Below are 22,365 nucleotides of genomic sequence, written 5' to 3'. Positions count from 1 at the left end.
AGATTTAGATTTTTGTCTCCTTTCTGTTAGTGCTCTAACGTCTGAAGGATACGTTGTTACGTTTCAGAAGGATGAGTGCCAAGTGATTAAGGATGGACAAAATGTGGCACTGGGACATGTTAAAAATGGACTGTTTTACATGGGTGCAGGTAAAGAAAGGGTGGCACAAACTGGTAACGTGCCAGACCATAAAAATTGTGTTCATGAGTTGCACAGGCGTTTAGGTCATGCAAGTTTTAAAGTGTTAAGTCACATGCCTCAAGTGTGTACAGGGTTAAGCTTGCGAAACTGTAAAAATTTCTTGGATTGTTCAATCTGTCATCAGACCAAATCCCGGGTGCAGAACATCTGCAGGAAAAGTGACAGGGTGTCACAAAAGCCTTTTGAACTGGTGTTTATTGACTTGGTAGGGCCATTCACGCCTACACAAGGGGGATCCAGTTACGTGCTTGTAATTCTGGATGATTACACACGCTTTAGTTGGTGTTATTTACTGAAGCGAAAATCAGAAGCTTTTGAAACTTTTAGGGATTGGAAAACTTGGGCGGAAAAGTTCTTTAACAAGCCCATTATTTCTGTGCAGTCGGACCGTGGGGGTGAGTTTGTTTCTGGAAGGTTCTGTGAGTGGTTTAGGAAAACAGGAATCACACACAGGTTAATAGATCCCCAAACTCCTTTTCAAAATGGGTCAATTGAGAGAAGAATTGGAGTACTTCAAATGAAGAAAGATTCTCTCATGGCTGATGCAAACGCTGAGCAAGATTTGTGGGGAGAAGCATTTTTAACCGCAAACTATCTGTGTAATAGAACCTGGAGCAGGGTTACAGGCAGTTCGCCTTACTGTTTACTTTTTGGTTCAAAGCCAGATTTGTCTCACTTGAGAACATGGGGGTCTTGGGCATACGTGCATATCCCAAAGTCCAAAAGGTCTAAAGGTGAAACCAAGTCTGTGAAATTACGTTTTGTGGGTTATTCTGGCATGCAATCCAAATCTTGGCGTTTTTCCCTAAGTCATGGGAAGGTGGTTGTTTCTAGGTCTGCTACTTTTCAGGAGGCAGGTTGGGACAGGATTCAAGGTTCCCAAGTTCTGTTAGAAACCGTGAACAACCAGGAGAAAACAGTAACTCAGGGGTTAACTTCTCAGAGCCCTCACATCTCTGAGAAGAGTGTTTCCACTCCCAAAAGTGGAAGGGAGGAGGGAAATGAAAGGGAGGAAGAAATTTCCAGTGTACCTCGTCGTTCACAAAGAAAAAACAAAGGAATTCCACCTTTAAAGTATTCAGATGAATTCAGTGTTTGTTATGTGAAGTCTGAACCTGAGAGTTACAGTGATGTGTTGAAATTGTCTGAACAAGAGCAAGAAAAGTGTTTTCAGGCAGCGAAAACTGAAAGGGGGTGTTTTCAAACACACGTGTCTGTATGCAAAGGGGCAAGCAAAAGAGTACATGATTGTGGAGCTAGTGGTTCGTCTACTGGTGGCAGGGAGTTCCCAAGACCACATTCAAGAAAACTCAGCCCAAAGCTGCAGGAAGGGTTGAAACTGAAGTCTCTGGGAAAATTTAGGTGTTACCTTGGTGTAGAGGTAGAAAAGTTTCCAAAGGAAATTACCTAAAAAGCCAGAAGCAGAAAGTTTTAAAATTGCTGGAAGATTGCAAAGTAGTTCAACGCCCCAAAGCACCTAGTTTTTCAACAGTGCTTGGAAGAAGAAGAAAAGAAAAGCTTACATATAAATAAGTCTCTGGGAAATGTAACACACAGAGAAATGTACACAATGTTGGGATTGTTGTAAACATGTAAAGTTGATTTCTTACAGGTGAAATGTAATGAAATGTAAATTGTATTTTTTCTGTAGTTAAAAATGAAAGGGTGTTGTGGTTAGGTTTTTAACCACAGAAGGAAAAGGACTCTAAAGAGTTAAAAAGATGTCCTTGGCCAGATTGTCTCTGCCAGGAGAAGTCCAGTATGAAGCAGATTCTTCCCTGGCCTACGTGCGGTACGAGATGTACAAGATGAAGAGACTATTGGTTAATTGGGCCAAGGAGAAAAGTGTATTTAAGAAGTCCATGTTGTATGGCTTCTTACTGCTGGAACTTACTGCTGGAACTTACTGCTGGAACTTACTGCTGACATTATCAGACTGCTGATGTTATACTGCTACGTTGTTGCTGTACTGTTGGTGAAAGGACTGTATATATGACCATTTATTCTGTAAGTAATTTATTTAGTGTCAGTAAAGCTTCTTACTGACCAAAGACCGTGAGTGCTTCTTTTGTTCCTAAATTCAAGCTGAAACCATTTCCAGACTCTACGCTGCTGCTATTTCGCACTCTGCTATATTTTGGGTAAGCAATTACCCCGATACAGCTCAAGATATATTACTGCCTGAGGCCAAATAAATGATCCCTGTCACATTCAACATAGAGAAACCAACTGGACTGGCCATTGAATCTTCCTTCAATGATGGTAATGAAACATCACCTTTCACTGCTCTCTCTTTCTCTGGGAATCAGGCTATGGCAGGACCGGTCAAGGTACAAGTGAAGGTCAAAGCACAGTTAAGATTCAGACACAACACGATTAGTCCAGAAGCAGAGTCAAGCAAGGGCCCTAGGATCAGTAGCATGGCGGTTCAGCCACAAGGTCTGGGTTGGGGGGACCACTGAGCAGGTAGAACAATGTTGTTCCAGCACTAGCTTGACTAAAACTAAAGGCTTAAATAGCCAAAGCTTCCTGAGACCCACTCAGGGGCTCAGCTGCAGTGCATTACAGCCCTTCTCACAAAAGTCCTAATCAAAAGGAGGGTCTTGCTCCTGAGGAGTCCCTTCCTCTTGAGGAGTTCTTCTTTCTACTCAAGCACTTCTCCTTAAAGAAGCTCTACCCAGAGGCAGAGCTCCCCTCCTCCTTTGGGGACAGACTGACAGTGGTCTGTCCTGAGAGTCCAGAGTATCCTTAGCACTTTCTGTCATTGAGAGCTCTAGTTCCTCCTCAGAGGAGGATTCCTTCAGAGGGGGGGTATGACACCTTCAAGTCCTGCCCATCCTGTGGATTTGCTTCCTGACATCAGGTTCCCTTCCATCAGGGGGGCAGGGGAACGACAGTGAAGTATGACACTGAAGTGGAGAACAATGTCTTTCTAATGTATCTTTAACTGAAAGGACAAATAGTGCCCTGGCTTCCAAGTCATTCAAAGACAGACTATTGATGAGTAAATGAACACAACAAACAGAAAAGAACATTAATCAGTGTGTGTGTTCTCGGGTTTGTCAGTCACACCTGTCCAGAAGTCTTGCCTTACAAGAAACCTTCCTCAACTCGGTGCCTTCTGATGTCTCGGATTACAACTCCCAGCACTCCTAGTATATTGGTGCCACTCAAGAATGGATAAATATATGGATATTTGGTCTGTTTTTCTTAAAACGTATGCACAGTTCCCTCCTTTTGAAGAGTGTTGTACTTGATGGGACACTGATATTTCCATGCATGTAATTTCTTATTCTTTCTTCGCTTTTCTTTGCACAATTCATTTTCTGTTTTGTTTCGTTAAATTCACAGTAAAAAATTTAATTCACGTCCTCCAAGTGGCTACTCCGAGGGAAGCTTGGAGGATAGCAACAAGGGAGTGGTCCTTTTTTGTGGTGGCCCCCCAATTATGGAACCATCTCCCCGATGAGGCCCGCCAGACGCCAACATTGTTATCTTTTCGGAGCCAGGTTAAGATTTTCCTTTTCTCTCAGGCATTTAACAGCATATGTTCAGTTTTAACTGGCCCCAAAGTGAGCTTTGGCCTGGCAGAGTGTTTAGAAATTGTTTTAAATGTTAGTTGTTTTATGTTTTCATTTTTAAATTTTATATATTGATTTTTAATTTCCAGTCTTTTTAATCTAATCTTTTTAATCGTAAACCGTCCAGAGAGCTTTGCCTGTGGGGCGGTATATAAATGTAATAAATAAATAAATAAATAAAAATAATAGTTAAAAAATTACAACTCCCAGCATTCCTTACCTGGCTAGGACTGATGGGGGTTGAAGTCCAAAAGATCAGGAGAGCATCATGTTTAGGAAACCTGTCTTGTAGCTAAAGGCCAGATGGAATTAGATGTTCCTCCCTCAGGACTATGAAATGTTCTGGATTGACTTTCTCACCAGCTGGAGCAACTAGGACCATTTGCTATGGACCATTTCTAGCCTTTGTCTAACACTTGATTCATATATTTATTATTACATTTATATCCTGCCTTTTCCCCTCTTTCAAGGAACACAAGAAGAGAGTCTTCTTCCTCTCTATTTTATCCTCACAACAACCCTGTGAGGGAGGTTAGGCTGAGAGTCAGTGACTGGCCCAAAGTCATCCCATGAGCTTCATGGCTGAGTGGGGACTAGACCCCTAGTTTCTTGAGTTTCAGTCAACCACTCTAACCATTACACCACACTGCCTCTCACTTCAGACTTCACTTCAGTTACTCCACACTTGGCCTGGTCCATCTTCAGTTCCACTGCAACTCATTTGGTACCAAAGCTTTCTATGTGGACAACTCTACAGTCAATTACAAAGGAGCACGTGTTGATAAAAACAATGTATACCCAGAGAGGGGGGAAGGAAGGAAGGAAGGAAGGAAGGAAGGAAGGAAGGAAGGAAGGAAAATAAAGCTGATTCATGTACGAATTCACAAGCATGCAAGAAAATAGATGCTTCCCTTTATAATGAAATCATGGTTTATGCACTACCAATTACACAAATAAATGTCCATCGAGAGAAACAAATCAAGTAATCACAATTTAATAGAATTTAGAGGAGTTTATATCCAAACCATTAACTTAACACACAGTCAAACAAAATCTAGCCTTGGCACCCACCTAGTTCCATTTTCTTTTTTAAAAAAGGGTTTATATTTCATCGGTATACATTTCCCCCCTTAGATAAATGCAAAGAAGATCGCAAGGGGAATATATGTATGTGGATATATTTCGGAGTGCACATATATTGCAGCAATAATGGAGAACTCTAAGGCACAGCTTTCCAAAGCAAAAGAACAACAAGAGCTCCGGCTATTGGGCGGTATAGAAATGTAATAAATAAATAAATAAATGAGAAAGCTTCATCTAGTCCTTCTAGTACAGTTTTGAGTGTGTCCCACCATGGCCAACGAGATGCTTCAAGCAAGTCCACAAGCAGTCAATAGAGGCAATATCCCATTCCTGCTGTTCATCCCTGACCAACAGATAATCCCATGGATTGTCAGAGAGGTATGGCAGTGAAGGCATTGGCACTAGCCAGTAGGTGCCCATCACAACCAGGTTCCCCCTGGAAACTTGCAGGACCATGAGAACATCACCACAAGGTGTGAGTTTTCAGGCCATTTTCAACCTAACTTAAATCACTGCATCTCTGTTCACCCTCAGTTCCAAATCTCTACCCAGCGATGAATCTTGGGTGTCACATTTCTTGAAACCTATGGACCACAAATAGCACAGGCAGCAGAAGAGATGCTTCTGGGACTCTCCTAATCAGCAACCAGGGGAATGGAGACAGAGAAAAGAAGTGGCCTGCCCTGTCTAACATTTGCGTTCAGTACTTGGTGTCGATTTGGAGGAAGCAGATGGAGAGTCATCTGCCTGCTGTGTGGCTGTCCATTCTTAAAATATTTGCTACATTATAAGGATTTATTGGGTTTTGGGAAGGGGAGGAATAAAACAAGGGCTATTCTCCCTGGACGCCTTCCCAGAACATTGTGGTCTCCCTGGGTCCTTACCAAACACCAGCTGGGAGATGCGTTTGAAATGAGCAAATATAGACGATGTCTTAAAATCTGAGGAGGCACTAAAACAAGGTTTTCCAGAAGCCAATGACCAAATGGAGAAGAACGTCGGAATCAATTAAACCTGTGGCTTTCAACCTCTCCATCTTCAGGCATTAGTTTTCAGGCATTAGAATCTCTGTTTTTCTACCACAGAAGTCCTGCGGGTGACTAACTGTCAGGATTCCCCCGGATTTGCCTGGATTTTTGTTCTATCCTGGGTGTCGGGGATTTTCTGTAATTTTCTATAATGTCCAGGAATGACATGCTTTCCCCTTTAAGGCTGCCATTAGTGTGGCGGGGGGGGGGGGGATAATGCACTTTCTGGATGTGTGTCATTCCCCCCTCCTGCTGCTCCAATCAGGGCCTTAAAGGGAAAAGCATGTCATTCCCAGACATTATAGAAAAGGCCCCAATTGGAGCAGAGGAGGGGGGGAAATGCGCTTTCCAAAAGCACCAGAAAGCATGCTTTCCTGCCCCCCCCCCCACTGGGTGTCCCCTGCAGACTGCCATAGAATCCTAGAATAGAGCAGGAAGGGGCCTCTAAAGCCATCGAGTCCAACCCCCTGCTCAATGCAGGAATCCACCTTATGGCATCCCTGACAGATGGCTGTCCAGCTGCCTCTTGAAAGCCTTTAGTGAGAGAGCCCACTGCCTCTCTAGGTCTTTGGTTCCATTGTCATTGGTTCCATACTGCTCTAACAGTCAGGAAGTTTTTCCTGATGTTCAGCCAGAATCTGGCTTCCTGTCACTTGAGCCCATTATTCGGTGTCCTGTACCCTGGGATGATCGAGAAGAGATCCTGGCCCTCCTCTGTGTGACAACCTTTGAAGTATTTGAAGAATGCTATCATGCCTCTCCAGCTTGCAGCAAACAGGAAGCGGGCCTTCTCTATGGTAGCATCTAGTGAATGGAATGATCTTTCCACTGGTATTCAGGAGGTGCCAACTTTACCCTGGTTTAGGCACCAATTAAAGACCCATTCCTTTACCCAGGCTTTCTCTGAGTGAGTGTGCTGTCCAGTTGGTTTATTTATTTTATTTATTACATTTATATACTGCCCAATAGCCAAAGCTCTCTGGGCGGTTTACAAAAGTTAAAAACAGTAAACATTAAAAGTATACAAAATTTAAAACCATCAAAAACATAAAAACAACAGTATAAAAACAACAGTATCCATTTAAAAACAACAATTCTGGGGTTAGTTGGCTTTTTCGTGAAGGAACAGTTAAGTTGTGAACGTAAGAACTAGGTTAATCTAACATCTAAATAGGAATATAGACCGAGATTGAAGCCAAAGCTTCTAGATTTTATGCACAGCTCTGGAAAGAGAGTAAGATCTAGCGAGCTATGGAGGAGAGCTAGAAAATCACATCTACAATCCGAGCTTTCTGCTGACTCACGGATGCCGCATGGGCCCACATCAGCCTGTGCCACCCTGCTTCGTGAGAGGTGAGGACACCCACCACCTAGAAAGGTTAAAGTTCTTTGTCAATGAAGACTCAAACAGAGTTGCAGGTTCTTCTTATGTTTATGAACATAAGAGGAGCCCTCCTGGATCAGACCAAGGGTCCAACCAGCTGTTGACCTGGAATCCACAAGCAGGACACAGGTACACCACCACCTTCCCACCCATGTTCCCCAGCAGCTGGTGTATATAGCTTTACTGCCTCTGATACTAGAGGTTTGCTTCTAATTATGGTGTTGGATTGGTTTTAATTTGGTTTCATGCTTTTATGAATATCTGATGTAAATGTTTTAGCAATTTGTATTTTAATTGCATTGATGTATATTTTAATGCATTCTCTGAACCACTTAGAGATATTTTAAAATGTGTTCAGCGGCATACAAATCGACTATATCAATTAAACAAATACATAAAAACAAACATGAAAGGCTTAGCTATTCACAGGAGACCAGTTATGGCATTGAATCTCTTCCTCTCCTTCCATGTGTTAGTTGCAAATCTAAGGATTATCAAGTTTTGTGAGGTCATCTAGTCCAACCCCCTTCCAATCTCTGACAGGTGACCAGACAAGATTTCAGTGTAATATGACATTTCATATTGGAAGCCTGCCCGAATCAATATGATCAAGCGATGCCAAACCTCTCCAGCGCTGCCATTTCAATGAGGCAAGGGGAGGGGGGGAAGTTGTTTGTCCAAACTTGTGAACTCGAATGCTCAATTTGAAATTTCTCTTCAAAGTTCAGTAGACCAGAATGGGCATATCTGCCCAAATTAGTGCGTGGCAAATATTTATTGTTCTGACTCCATCAGACTTGGCATCGTTGGGATGTCTTCAAATTCACCGGCTGGGGCTTTCAGGTCTCTGCTCAAATTCATATTATTAATCTCCCGCTGTGCTAATTGCTCATCTTTTTGTTTCTCCATGCAAAACCCTCTGGAGGGTCTCTGACATTTTATTGATTGATTTTCCAAGCAGGCTTGTTTCACATTTGCCCCAAATCCCACTGCTCCCCTCAGAAACAAACGCAGATTCGAAAACAAACCAAAGTGGGTATCATAACACGAACACTCAGTGATTTCCCCTCAAGACACGCCGGCGTCAGTCCCCACAGAAATGGCAGCAAATTGACTCAGATGACCATCCAGCACTTCCTAGAACCTATTGAGATTCCAGTGGAGTATACTGTTGAACAGTTTTGCTAACCTGGTTCCTAGCAGATATATCATTCTGTAGCATCCAAGGCCTGCATCTTTCCAAAGCACCTGAAAGCACCAGGTTGGGGAATGTTGTTTTCAGTGGAAGCTGATGGCCCTGATTCAGTGGGGTGGTAAAACTGCTCTGGGTTTCAGTCAGAAGCAATCAGAACTCTAAAGGAGTTTTTCAAGGCGCTGCACCCCAGAATAGGCTCAGAAGCATGGATAGCTCCTTTAGAGTTCTAACTGGTTCTGACGGAAACCCAGAGAGGATTCCTCCCTCCATGACATCAGACTCATCACCCCCACACACACACACCTGGCTGTTCTGAATAATAAATAGAGCTATGCACAAATGGCCTCTCCAAGTTCTCCATGCTTATTTGTGGGCAGAGTAACTGAGGGAAGAGTTTCACCAGACTTCTCCGAAGGGAGGAGAAATTCTCCAACAGTTCCTCACCAGTACGGCTCACCATTGACAGGGGTTGTAGCACAACGTCTTTCTTTTTTCTGCAAGTGGCAAAAGCACTAACTGTGTTGGCAGCCTGGCTCCCATTTTGCGTCCTCCACAATGCAGGTCGGAGGGAGCAGTGTTGTGTACAGCTCCATGGAAGAGGTGGAGTAACAGCTGGGATTGTTCAGCATGGGAAAAAGGAGGGAAAGGGGAGAAGACAGGATAGAGGGGTACAAAGTCACGCCTGGTGTGGAGAATGCGGAGAGGGAGACATTTTCCTCCCTCTCTCAAAACACTAGAACCCAAGGGGGTCATCCCGTGAAGCTGATGGGTGGGAGATTCTGGACAGATGAAAAGAAGGGTGCAAACAACTCGGAGTATGTTCAGAGGAGGGCAACCAGGATGATCAGGGTTCTGGAAACAAAGCCCTCTGAGGAGAGACTGAAACAATTGGGCACGTTCAGCCAGAAGAAGAGGAGATTGAGAGGAGACATGATAGCACTCTTCAAATACTTCAAAGGTTGTCACACAGAGGAGGGCCAGGATCTCTTCTTGATCCTCCCAGAGTGCAGGACACGGAATATGAAGAGAGACTGAAAGAACTGGGCATGATTAGCCTGGAGAAGAGAAGATTGAGGGGAGACATGATAGCACTCTTCAAATACTTAAAAGGTTGTCACACAGAGGAGGGCCAGGATCTCTCCTCGATCCCCCCAGAGTGCAGGACACAGAATAACGGGCTGAAGTTAAAGGAAGCCAGATTCCAGCTGGACATCAGGAAAAACTTTCTGACTGTTAGAGCAATGCGACAATGGAATCGGTTACCTAGGGAGGTTGTGGGCTCTCCCACACTAGAGGCCTTCAAGAGGCAGCTGGACAACCATCTGTTAGGGATGCTTTAGGGTGGATTCCTGCATTGAGCAGGGGGTTGGACTCGATGGCCTTGTAGGCCCCTTCCAACTCTACTATTCTATGATTCTATGAAGCACTTCTTCACATAGATTTGAATTACATTAGTAGAATAGAATAAATTAGAATTACATTAAATCACTGCTTACAGCCTCGGAAACATAGGATTCTATAGAACAAAACCCAAACTGTCAAGCATTGTACATTGACCGTCAGGATTGCACAATGGTGACTCTACTCACATGTTGGGAAACCGAGCATAAATGTCTATCCGTAAAATATACTTTAGGTCAGCAATTTTAATAAGGTATGAAAGAAATAACTATGCTGGGAATCTTACAGAGATGATTAAAAAATATTTTTCCCCCATGGCTTCATTATTTCCAGATATTTTACATCTCCAGTCTTTCTATAAAAGTGTTCTTATTAAATAGTTCTTAGAAATCATTTTGAGGGGAGAAAAATCCGGGTAATGCTTTGTCTTAAATGCTTTGTCTTAAATTCTAAAAGAAAAACTTAATCCAAACTGTTCAATTTTTTCAATTTTTCAGGAGCCCCCCCAAAAAAAAGGTCCTCAGGAAAAAACAAACAAAAAAGTTTTTCTCCTTATTTTTTTTAAAACCCCCCCCCCCAGGCCTTCACATCTTTACCCTTAGTCAGCATAGCCAATGGTGGGGGGGGGACGGACGACACAGCTTTCCCATGCCTGCCATTGGCAGAAAAGACACCTAAACTCAAGAGTGACTCCACCCACCCAGCCTGGGAATTAGCTCCCTTTCCCAGAAGGGAAAAAAGATGCTTTATGTTTGTTTGTTTGTTTATTTATTTATTTATTTATTTGTTACATTTATATACCACCCCATAGCCAAAGCTCTCTGGGCAGTTTACAAAAGTTAAAAACGGTAAACAATTAAAAAGTATACAAATTTTAAAAGCATAAAAACAACAGTATCCATTTAAAAACAACAGTTCCGGGGGCCGTTAAAAACAAACTTAGCATTGTTAAATGCTGTTAAAAATGCCTGGGAGAAGAGAAAAGTCTTGACCTGGCGCCGAAAAGATAACAGTGTTGGCACCAGGCAAGCCTCATTTGGGAGATCATTCCACAGTCGGGGGGCCACCACTGAAAAGGCCCTCTCCTTTGTTGCCATCCTCCGAGCTTCCCTCGGAGTAGGCACTCGGAGGAGAACCTTAGATGTTGAGCGCAGTGTTAAACTTAGATGTTAAGCTAAGAGGGTAAAATGTTTAAGCTAAACCCACTGTCATGGGTTTTTCCTGGCTCCTCGTGAGTAACCATGAGGAGCCGAGAACCAGGCATGGGGCACAGAGCTCCTCAGGAGCTCTGTGCCCATCGGGGCGGGGTGGGGGAAGTGCAAGGTGTTGTTTTTTTATATAAAAAAGTCATCGTCTCATTCATGCGCTCGTGAGCTCCTTTTCCTCTAAAAATAAATAATCCAAAATAGTGGCCATGAGGACACATGCCCCGTGTGGGCGAGGGGGATGAACTTGTGATCATAAAATCACGAGATCATGCCACTCAACCCTCCTTGTCTAGACATGCCCTTAGTCATGAATAGACACACACAAGGACCTGCCAGGGCTTAATGTCAGGCAGATATTACTTTAAATGGTGACCCAGCTGGTTCTTGAAAGACCCAGGAGGGAGCTTCCTTGAGCCACATGGCATGGCAGCAAAAGTAAGCGGGCAGCAGGTGCACCATGGTGAGAGGGAGGGTGGTTAGATGGTGGCACTAGTTCTCTCTTGCTTCAGGCAAGAGCTTGTGGTGACCCAGGTCACTCCCATGTCATTGCATCCTTCTGTGATTGCTAAAACAGGACTTTTAAGAGATTAACTTTCAGTCAGGATGGAGTGGAGCAAATGAGTTTAAAGGCAGGCGCACTCTTATTCGAACCTCAGTTTGTCTCTGCTCCTTGTTGGTGCAACATACAGACAATCTTGTGTGTGTTCCAGCTCCTGCACCACTTCAAGCATTTCATGGTGTTGCTCTCTTTCTATCTTGTTTCACTCAGAAACCTGACCCTTGCTCAAGATTTGATCCATAGAAGAGCCTGCAAGCAGAGGGCATTAACAGAACCTACAGCCCAAAATGGTATGCAGGAGTCCTGCATCCAGTTGGCCCTATGGAAAAAGGAATGCTGGACTAGGGAGACCTTTGGCCTGATTCAGTCAAGTTCTTGTAACTTTTAAATGTGAAACCTTATTTTGTACAACTGCCAACAACACAAAGCATTTCACACCCATTCCAAATGATATTCTGGTTTTCCATTCCATTCAGCATCCAATATTTAAGCCTTATTACACTGAAAGAAATAATAATAATAATAATACCTCATACAAAGAAGCAAACAGAGCAATTGCAGTCTAATCAATGTTTTGAAAGCTAATATTCAAATGATCAACTTCACATACAGAACAAAAATTATTACTTTTGGCATCCATCCAAGATCCTCTTTGACTGTTAAAGAGCATATTTGATGCAGTGATATGTTAATCCAAATGGTTTGTACACAGCTGGAAGATTTCATCTTGTGCAAATTATCAAATTGGGAGAGTTTAACACAGAACATATACAACATAATGGGAGTACAAAGGAATCATGGTCTGAAATTTGCCAGTACTCCTCTTCAGCAAAAATTACTCCCATTTTTTTCCCCAGAAATGTTTTAAGTTGTGTTGAAGAAGGGTTTGGAGATGATTTTCCTTGAGGAAGTGTTAGCTCACTGATTCACATAGTTCTAACCTGCCCCATGATGAGGGATAATAAACTGAGACTCAATCCAGACAAGACTGAGATGCTGTTAGTAGGTGATTCCACTGACAGGATGGGGGGTGTTCTACCGGTTCTGGATGGGATTGCACTCACCCTGAAGGAGCAGGTTCGTAGCTTGGGGGTTCTTTTAGACCCATCATTGTCCCTTGAGGCTCAGGTGACCTCAGTGGCACGGAGTGCCTTCTACAAACTCCGGTTGGTGGCCCAGCTATGCCCCTATCTGGACAGGGATAACCTGGCTTCAGTTGTCCATGCTCTGGTAACCTCCAAGTTAGATTACTGCAATGCACTCTGCATAGGGCTGCCTTTGAAGACAGTTTGGAAGCTGCAGCTCATGCAAAATGCATGGCCAGATTGATTTCAGGAACCAGAAGGTTTGACCATATAACACCTGCTCTAGTCTGCTTGCACTGGCTGCCTGTATGTTTCCGAGCCCAATTCAAGGTGCTGGTTTTGACCTATAAAGCCTTACACGGCTTGGGACCACAATACCTGACGGAACGCCTCTCCCGACGTGAATATACCCGGTCACTACATTCAACGTCTAAGGTCCTCCTCCGGGTGCCTACTCCGAGAGAGGCTCGGAGTGTGGCAATGAGGGATAGGGTATTTTCGGTGATGGCCCCCAGACTATGGAACGATCTCCCTGACGAGGCTCACCTGGCGCCAACGCTGCTATCTTTCCGGAGCCAGGTTAAGATTTTCCTTTTTGCACAGGCATATGGCAGCACATCCTAATCACCCATATGTTTAGGTTTTTTAATGGTTTTTAATACTTTATGTGTGTATGTTCTGTGTTTTAGAATTTTAAATTTTGTATATTTGTTTTTATCTCAATTTTAGAATTTCTGTAAACCGCCCAGAGAGCTCTGGCTATGGGGGCGGTATATAAATGTAATAAATAAATAAATAAATAAATAAATATTTTGTGAACCGCCCAGAGAGCTCCGGCTGTTGGGCGGTATAGAAATGTAATAAATAAATAAATAAATAAATAAATAAATAAATAAATAAATAAATAAATCCTGTCCACTAGGTGATGCTCGATCGCCTGGCATCACTTTTGCAATGAGCTCTAGAAGCATTGCCCTCACTCTCAACTGGCTTCATTTGCCCTCATTCCATGAACAAATCTAACCACAGGGCCTCATTATGCCATCCCATCCACTTGGTGTTCCTCAATAGATCCCTGTTAATGTATGTGACTAAGGGAACAATGCAGAGTGGGAGGAGCAGCAGAGGTATTCACCTCTGTGCGTCTCCTGTTCTACATTTTAGCTCAATGGGCTTTTTTTGCCCATCTAGCGGGGCTTCTGCAGAGCAGTAGAGAAGAAGGCTGAGGGCATGGGCTAGGTGTCATAAGCCAGTGGCATGCCCCATTTCTCTCCACTCCTAAGTCACTTTTGTGAGCTCAGACAGCCAGCTGGCACAGTTCTCTCTGCATAGGCTGTTAGGGGGAGTGGGTGGGGAGCTCAGAATCCTGGCTCTGAGGTCAGAGCACCATCCCTGACCTCAGATCCAGGAATCCAAAGTATCCCATAGCCTCCCAGACTCTGGCCCAGGGGCCTATGATTGATCACTAATCCAGAAAGAAGCAGCAGCCAAAGGGGGGGAAATGCCACCAAACAGGATAGAAAGAAGTAAGTGTTTCTGCACTCAAAAGGTTTAATTTTAGGAAATGTGTCAAAAGCTGGGACTGGGGGGGAAATCACTGCAGGTGTGCTTGGTACAGGTGCTTTGTACAGGTGAGTGGCAGGGATAGAAAACAGGAAAGTACCATGCAATATGAAACTGAGATGGAAACGAAAAGCGCCGGCGTTATTACATCGCTCCAGAGTTTTACTGGGATGTTCATCTTATAGGCTACCATTTCCGATGGAATGTTTTGGTGTAAAGAGAACAGGCTGAGACATGCGGCAGAAAATGTTTGCTTTGAGCCATGGCTTGCTTTCCGTTCCTTTGTGCAGTTCTGCTTTCCTGTGACTTGAGCCTAGAGAGGCAAATTCTGTGGGGGGGGGGGAGAAAAAGAACAAGAAATCCCTGCAAAATGTGTTAAAAATCTATTTTCCTCCAATTTTTAGAAAAATCCTGAACCTACCCTGGAAACAGAATACCCCTCCATTGTCATCCCCCCCATGTTTTAATTTCAGCCAATGTTGTTCAGAAAGATGCTCAAAAAGAGGGGGGGGGAAATCCATGCTCTTGAACATGTAAGGAATATCATTGCATCAACAGGATACGTTGATTCGTAAGGGGGCGTCTGTACAGTTAATCATCAATATAATATGACCCATTGTTTTGTCTGCTTGCAAGTTAGAGATGGGGAAAAATTCATTTGGTTTGCATTTTAGTAGGAACCAATCTAATTAACACTTCTTGAACTAATGCACAAACTGCAACACTATTATCCATTTTCGCACTTTTCTGAAATTAGTGATGCAGTTTCCTGATTTAAAAAGAATACATACAAAAACGTGTACAGCAGGGGAACGGCTCGCAGAAATGTGTACATTTGCAGAAATACATACAAAAAGGCTTATATTTGGGGAAAGTACTGCTGAAAAATGCTTATTCAATTGCATATGAAAATGTATACAGATTATGGACAACCATCTGTCAGGGATGCTTTAGGGTAGATTCCTGCATTGAGCAGGGGGTTGGACTCGATGGCCTTAGAGGCCCCTTCTAACTCTGCTATTCTATGATTCTATGCTTCTATTGTGCCTGCGACAATACATAGGGATTATTCCTGCAGATGTAATGTTAAGAATTGCAAATTTGATGTGGGAACGGAACGAAATAGAGCTTGAAAAAGAATGCAAAGATTACAGAAAGTGAAACAGCACATTCATCCTGGAGTTATTTGGGGAATTTGATTGTTGTGAATTCTGGTACAGAGCTGATGGGGAATGAAACAGGCTGACACAGGGGTTGGTGTGCTCTCTTTTGCTGGAGGCATTTAAGGAGATTTAAATATGCATTGAGGGAAAAATATACATTTAAATAACATTAAAATAGGTATTTAGATGCCTACTTTGAGCGGATTTCTTCTCAAAGTTTTCAGATGACTTCAGAGAGCGAATGGAATTATGGGTAAAAGCACACAAAGTGATTTGGGATTGGAAAACAATCCCTGCCTCCCTGCAGGACAAACAGGGCAGGTGATCCCGATGACAGGCTCGTCACAAGCAGGGAAAACAAGTGACGGACCTCAGTTGTACTGGCTGAGCTGTGTTGGCAGGTAATTGATCTGGAAACCACAGCCGAGAGCTTCAAAATGCTTCGTTTCTGAATGGTGCTTGGAGGTATCCTGGCTGCTGGAGCGTACATAAGAACAGAAGAAGAGCCCTGATGCTGGACCAGGCCAAAGCTCCATCCAGTCCAGAGTCCTGTTCACACAGTGGCCAAACAGCAGTTGACTGGAAACTGACAAGCAGGACATGAGTGCAACAGTATCCTCCCTCCCATGTTCCCCAGCAACTGGTGTACCTAGGCATACTGCTTCTGATAGCGGAGGTAGCACAGAGCCATCAGGGCTGAGAGCCGCTGAGAGCCCCCTCCTACAGAAATTTATCCAATCGCCTTTTCAAGCCATCCAAATGGTTGGCCATCACCACACCTTGTGGTCACGAATTCCATAGCTTGACTCTGCGCTGTGTGAAGAAGGCCTTCCTTTTACTTGTCCTGAATCTCCCACCAATCTCTTTCATGGGATGACCCTATTTGGGCTCTATCATTACGAGAGAAGGAGAAAAATGTCTCTCATTCCACTTTCTCCATACCAGACGTAATTTTGTACACTTCTGTCAGGTCTCAACTCACTTACACCCCCCCCCCCCCCCGCCACTAAAGTAAACAGGAACAAGCATTTCCACTCATTTCCGGTTGCTCTGGGAGCACTAAATTGCCATCGTGCGAGTGATAGGGATCACAGAACTGGAGGGGTGGAAAAGAAATGGTGAGGACCAAAGCTTGCCACTGGCTTCTGCTCCAAGGACTGAAGGAAGGGAGGTGGGTCCCCCTCCCCTGCTCTACTGCTATTGTTGCCTCAACCAGAGGTCGTTATCTTGGCAAAAGAGGCTCCAGTCGTGTCCCCCAGCTCAAGCGCAGTAGCATCACCACCCAGATCAGGAGTAGGCAAAGTATTGAAACACAACTCCCATCATCCCCATCCAGAAAGGCCAACGGCCAGCACAGCATTCTCCCAGCCACCCATACTTGGTGTAAGATAACTTCCAAAGGAAGTGCCAGAAAGCCTCCAGAGGCATGTTGGCCCCGTTCAGACAACACGCTAAACCATGATGGTTAAGTGTCTTGAGCTAAACATTATGGCTTAGTGTGTCGTGTGAACCATAGCTTGTCATGTGAACCACTCCTAACAATGGTGGCTACATAACCATGGTTTAAACATCCTCACTAACCACCTGCTGCAAAAGAGTTAGCGGCTTAACCATGGCTTAGCGTGTTGTCTGAACAGGCCCATAATGTAGCTGAAAGGCCTTCCAACCCATGAGTATGACAAGGAATTGCAGCAGCCAATGCAAGTTTCAATACAAGCCAACACACAACACAAGCCAACACACACACAACACACAACACAAGCCAACACAACACACACACACACACACCTGCAAGAATCAAGAGGAAGGCGGAAAAGGTCCTTTCATTTTATTGAGTGAATCCTGTGCCTGCCGGCTTTCTCCCAACCAAGCAGAGGGCAATCGGAGTTAAGGGTCACACTTTCATTTAAGCTCCTTAATTGGCTTTGAATCTGCAAACACAAATTCAATATTGAAGTCTGTGCAGCCAAATGGATCCGGGTTCCGTTTCTTCCGGGGAGATTTGCTGAGCACAGCAGCTGCTGTTCCTTCGGAGAGGGAAGCCGGAATTTTGACACGCAGTGTTGCCTTCTTCTTAATTTCCCAGCGCAAATCTCTGGGAATGCAAATTGGCGTCGCCAGCCCCACAGATCGATTCGGTGTTTTGAGACGTGCACAGTGGTGTAGCTTGGCCAATTGGTGTCATCGTCGCCTTGGGTCTCTACTTCCCTTGCTCGGCTTCGTCCATTTTCTTCTGCTGCCCCTTACGCCTGGAACGCTCTTCCAGAACATTTGAGAACTACAAGTTCAATCGCAGCTTTTAAAGCTCAACTAAAAACTTTTCTTTTTCCTAAAGCTTTTAAAACTTGATTTTGTTCTGACTTTATACTGTTAGTTTTACCCTACCCTGTGCCTGTTTGCTTTCTCTTCCCCTCCTTATTGTTTTATCATGGTTTTATTAGAATGTAAGCCTATGCGGCAGGGTCTCGCTATTTACTGTTTTACTCTGTACAGCACCATGTACATTGATGGTGCTATATAAATAAATAATAATAATAATAATGGAAGGGGACAGCTGTTCTGAAGCACCTTGGCACGTCTGGTCACAAAATCGGAGAAAATGTATGGTCGTTTCACACTCCGTGCTTCCTGTCCTGAGCACTGGGAAACTTCTGGCTAGGTTTGTACACATGATGTTCCTGAGTTCAGAAATAAGATTGCCCATATGGCTGTCCAGCTGCCTCTTGAATGCCTCTAGTATGGGAGAGCCCACAACCTCCCTAGGTAACTGGTTCCATTGTCGTACTGCTCTAATGGTCAGGAAATTTTTCCTGATGTCCAGCTGGAATCTGGCTTCCTGTAACTTGAGCGCATTATTCTGTGTCCTGCACTCTGGGAGGATCGAGAAGAGATCCTGGCCCTCCTCTGTGTGACAACCTTTTAAGTATTTGAAGAATGCTATCATGTCTCCCCTCAATCTTCTCTTCTCCAGGCTAAACATGCCCAGTTCTTTCGGTCTCTCTTCATAGGGTTTTGTTTCCAGACCCCTGATCATCCTGGTTGCCCTCCTCTGGACACGCTCCAGCTTGTCTGCATCCTTCTTGAATTGTGGTACCCAGAACTGGACGCAATACTCTAGATGAGGCCTAACCAGGACTGAATAGAGAGGAACCAGCACCTCACGTGATTTGGAAGCTATAGTTCTATTAATGCAGCCCAAAATAGCATTTTCTTTTTTTGCAGCCACATCACACTGTTCATATTCAGCTTGTGATCTACAACAATTCCAAGATTCTTCTCGCTTGAAGTATTGCTGAGCCAAGTATCCCCCATCTTGTAACTGTGCATTTGGTTTCTATTTCCTAGATGTAGAACTTGGCATTTATCCCTATGAAATTTCCTCCTGTTGTTTTCAGCCCAGCACTCCAGCCTATCAAGATCACTTTGAAGTTTGTTTCTGTCTTCCAGGATATTGTTTCTGTCTTCCTCTGTCCTTGACTATCAGTCCAGCCTTTGGAACTGGGGTTTGTTAGGTGGCTGGGAAATAGAGAAGAGGTACAGCATTCAAGGAGGTAAATTTGGGTTGGCTCAGGAACATGCCTGTTGGATAATAGGAGCAAGTCTGCATTCATCCAGACACTAGGGGGAGATAGAGAATGCCGTGTAGCTCGATCAGTTCCTATTTCCTGTGCTCTTTCTTTCCTCCTCCTTCTTCCTCTGCAGGAAGCAGCACCATGTGGTTTCTCCAGGAAGGAAACAAGGAACCAAATCTCATGCCTTTGCTTGCCTACACCAAAAATACCAGCATATGTTATCTGAAAGCTCATATGTTCAGTAACTAAGCCTTTGAAGAGGCATTTCAACCTTTTAGAAAGGGGGGGGAGAGAGAGAGAGAGAGAGAGATGGAGAAGGAGTGAATGAGGGAGAGGGTGATGGAGAGAGGGCGGCAAGGAGAGAGAGAAGGGATGGAGAAAGAGAGAGAGAGAGCTGGAGAAGGAGGAAGGGAAGGAGAGAGTGCTGGAGAGAGCGGGAAGAAGAGAGAAAAGGGGTTATCAGAGGAAGAGAGAGAGAGGGGGGTGTCGAGGAAATCAAGGTGGGTGGTCTTTTTACCTATGCCCACAGGTATAAGAAAATAAACTGCTTTGGCCTTTTCATTATAAATCGTAAGATTCATGCTTTCAGCGTAAGTGACATATATTAAGACTGCAAGCACTTTCACAACTAACGGTCTATGTTGAAATACATGTCAACGGACTGTGTCTCAACAGATATTTTCAAAGCAAGCTAAACCGCAAAAAGGAAACAGATGGCTGTATGGTTGCTTAAATGATTGCAATACCCATCTACGTACTGTTTTTCTAGTCTTAGAATTATTTGTACTCCGCACATGCATAAATGCCTTGTCTGTCATTGGTTACTGTATTGTAAAACTGCATTATGATTGGTGGAGGGTTCTGCTGTTGTTTGTACGGGGAACTGACCCTATAACTGGACTGCAGAGGCCACCATGAGGGAGGAAGCAGCAGCCAGGCATTTCTCCACCATGCCTGGGTCCAGCTCCAGCTGAGAGCCCCCTCCCTCCTGCTACCAACTGTCTCTGCAGAGGCCACCAGTGAGGGAGGAAGCAGCAGCCAGGCACCTCTCCACCATGCCTGGGTCCAGCTCCAGCTGAGAGCCCCCTCTCTCTTGCTACCAACTGTCTCTGCAGAGGCCACCAGTGAGGGAGGAAGCAGCAGCCGGGCACCTCTCCACCATGCCTGGGTCCATCTCCAGCTGAGAGCCCCCTCCCTCCTGCTACCAACTGTCTCTGCAGAGGCCACCAGTGAGGGAGGAAGCAGCAGCCAGGCACCTCTCCACCATGCCTGGGTCCAGCTCCAGCTCAGAGCCCCCTCCCTCCTGCTACCAACTGTCTCTGCAGAGGCCACCAGTGAGGGAGGAAGCAGCAGCCAGGCCCCTCTCCACCGTGCCTGGGTCCAGCTCCAGCTCAGAGCCCCCTCCCTCCTGCTACCAACTGTCACTGCAGAGGCCACTATGAGGGAGGAAGCAGCAGCCAGGCACCTCTCCACCGTGCCTGGGTCCAGCTCCAGCTGAGAGCCCCCTCCCTCCTGCTACCAACTGTCTCTGCAGAGGCCACCAGTGAGGGAGGAAGCAGCAGCCAGGCACCTCTCCACCGTGCCTGGGTCCAGCTCCAGCTGAGAGCCCCCTCCCTCCTGCTGTCCCCTGTAACTGCTGAACTTTGCAACTAAGATTGTAGTGCCTGAATTTGCTTTCCTTTCCCCCCTCCTCCTCCTCCCTCCCAATCCCCTTTCCTTTTGTGTCATGTCTTTTAGATTGTAAGCCTGTGGGCAGGGACTGTCAAGAAATACTTTTGTAAGCCGCCATGAGAGCCTTTTTTGGCTGAATGGCGGCATAAAAATACTTAAATAAATATAAATAAATATAAATATGTTAGCCTTTCCTGAAATTAGTGGGCAGTTCTTCAGGTCCTCTGAGGGCTGCCACCTTGCAGCGCTGCTCGTAATAAACTTTCTAAAGAGAGAGAAATTGTGTCTTGAGAGTCTTTGACCACCAATCAGCGAACAAAGGGGACCCATCTTTTGGGGTCCCTCCACAGGGGGGAGAGGGTGGTGGAGAGAGAGATAGAGAGGTGGAGAGGGGAGGAATTAGAAAGAAAAAGGTTTGTCAGAGGGAGAGGGGAGGGTGGGAGAGGGGGAGGGAGAGAAAGAGGGAGGGTGATTGAGAGGGAGGGGAGGAAAGAGACAAGAGGGCATCAGAGAGGGGGTGACGGAGAGGGAGGGAGGGAGGGGGTGATGGAGAGGAACAGAAGGAAAAGCACAGAGGTTGTCAGAGAGTGAGAGGGTGAGACGGGGAGGGGAAAACGAGGGAGGGTGGGAGAGAGAAAGGGGGGATGTCCCCTCCCACTTTGGGCTCTGTCCCTGCCCACCGCTGGCTTTAGCTCTGGCCATTGGTTCACCCTTGAGCAACGTGGCCCTCAACTGAAAGGAGGCCTGCCTGCCTGTCAGGGACACCCTCTAGCATCGGTCCCGGTTGCTTCCCCATTCACGACACTTGCTTCAGCTTGATGCTGGGTTCAGCAGTCAACAACAACCATACGTCTACTGCTCAATCCACAGGTCATTGCAACACATACAAACTTGACCTTTTGCTATACTACATATGATAAAAATTACCTATGGTTACAGAGCTATCAAAGACGTAACATGCATTACTGAAAGGATAGTAAGATAGGAGCACAGCGGACATACAGAAACCTTTAAATGCTTCTCAATGACATTTCATTTATATCTCTGAATCTTTGTACCAACACACACCAATAGTATCTAAAAACTTTGCTCTACATCTATTAGCTTTCACTGCAAATAGTGCAACCCTTTGTATCACATATGCCGCTTCCCCCCCTTTTTTTTTTTTTTTAAATCGCAGCCTTTTACAACCTGTTACAAAACGGCTCATCATTAGAAGCATATAAACAAGTGAATGCTTGGGGAAAGCCTGGGTCAACAAGGAAGGTCTTAATAATTGTCGAAACTGCCTGATGGTTGGTGTCTGACGTTTCACAGAAGGGAGATCATTCCACAGCACTACCACAGAGAAGGGCCTTTGCCGTGATGCTGCCTGATGGGTTCAGCAGTCCCTGGAAGAAGGAAAGGAATGACCATGACCTTGAGTTCAAGAGTCAACAGTGAATAACTGCCCTTCAAGGAGGCACACTGCTACCCTGAATGAACCCAAATTTGTCAGCAGGATCAGAAGAGAATAGGCAAGTGTGCTCTAACAGAAAAGGGCGGGAGAGAGGTGATACGTCTGCATTGAAAAGCAAGCATCCTTAATTGGAATCGTTATTTAGCTTGGCTTTGGAATTAAAATCCTCTTTCTTCTCTGAGAGCTATTGTTCCTACTATTCCAAGGGTTGA

The sequence above is a fragment of the Elgaria multicarinata genome, chromosome 20 (genome assembly GCF_023053635.1).
Source record: "Elgaria multicarinata webbii isolate HBS135686 ecotype San Diego chromosome 20, rElgMul1.1.pri, whole genome shotgun sequence".
NCBI lineage: Eukaryota > Metazoa > Chordata > Lepidosauria > Squamata > Anguidae > Elgaria > Elgaria multicarinata.
The sequence above is the reverse complement of the archived record's forward strand: the minus strand, read 5'-3'. Positions refer to the sequence as shown.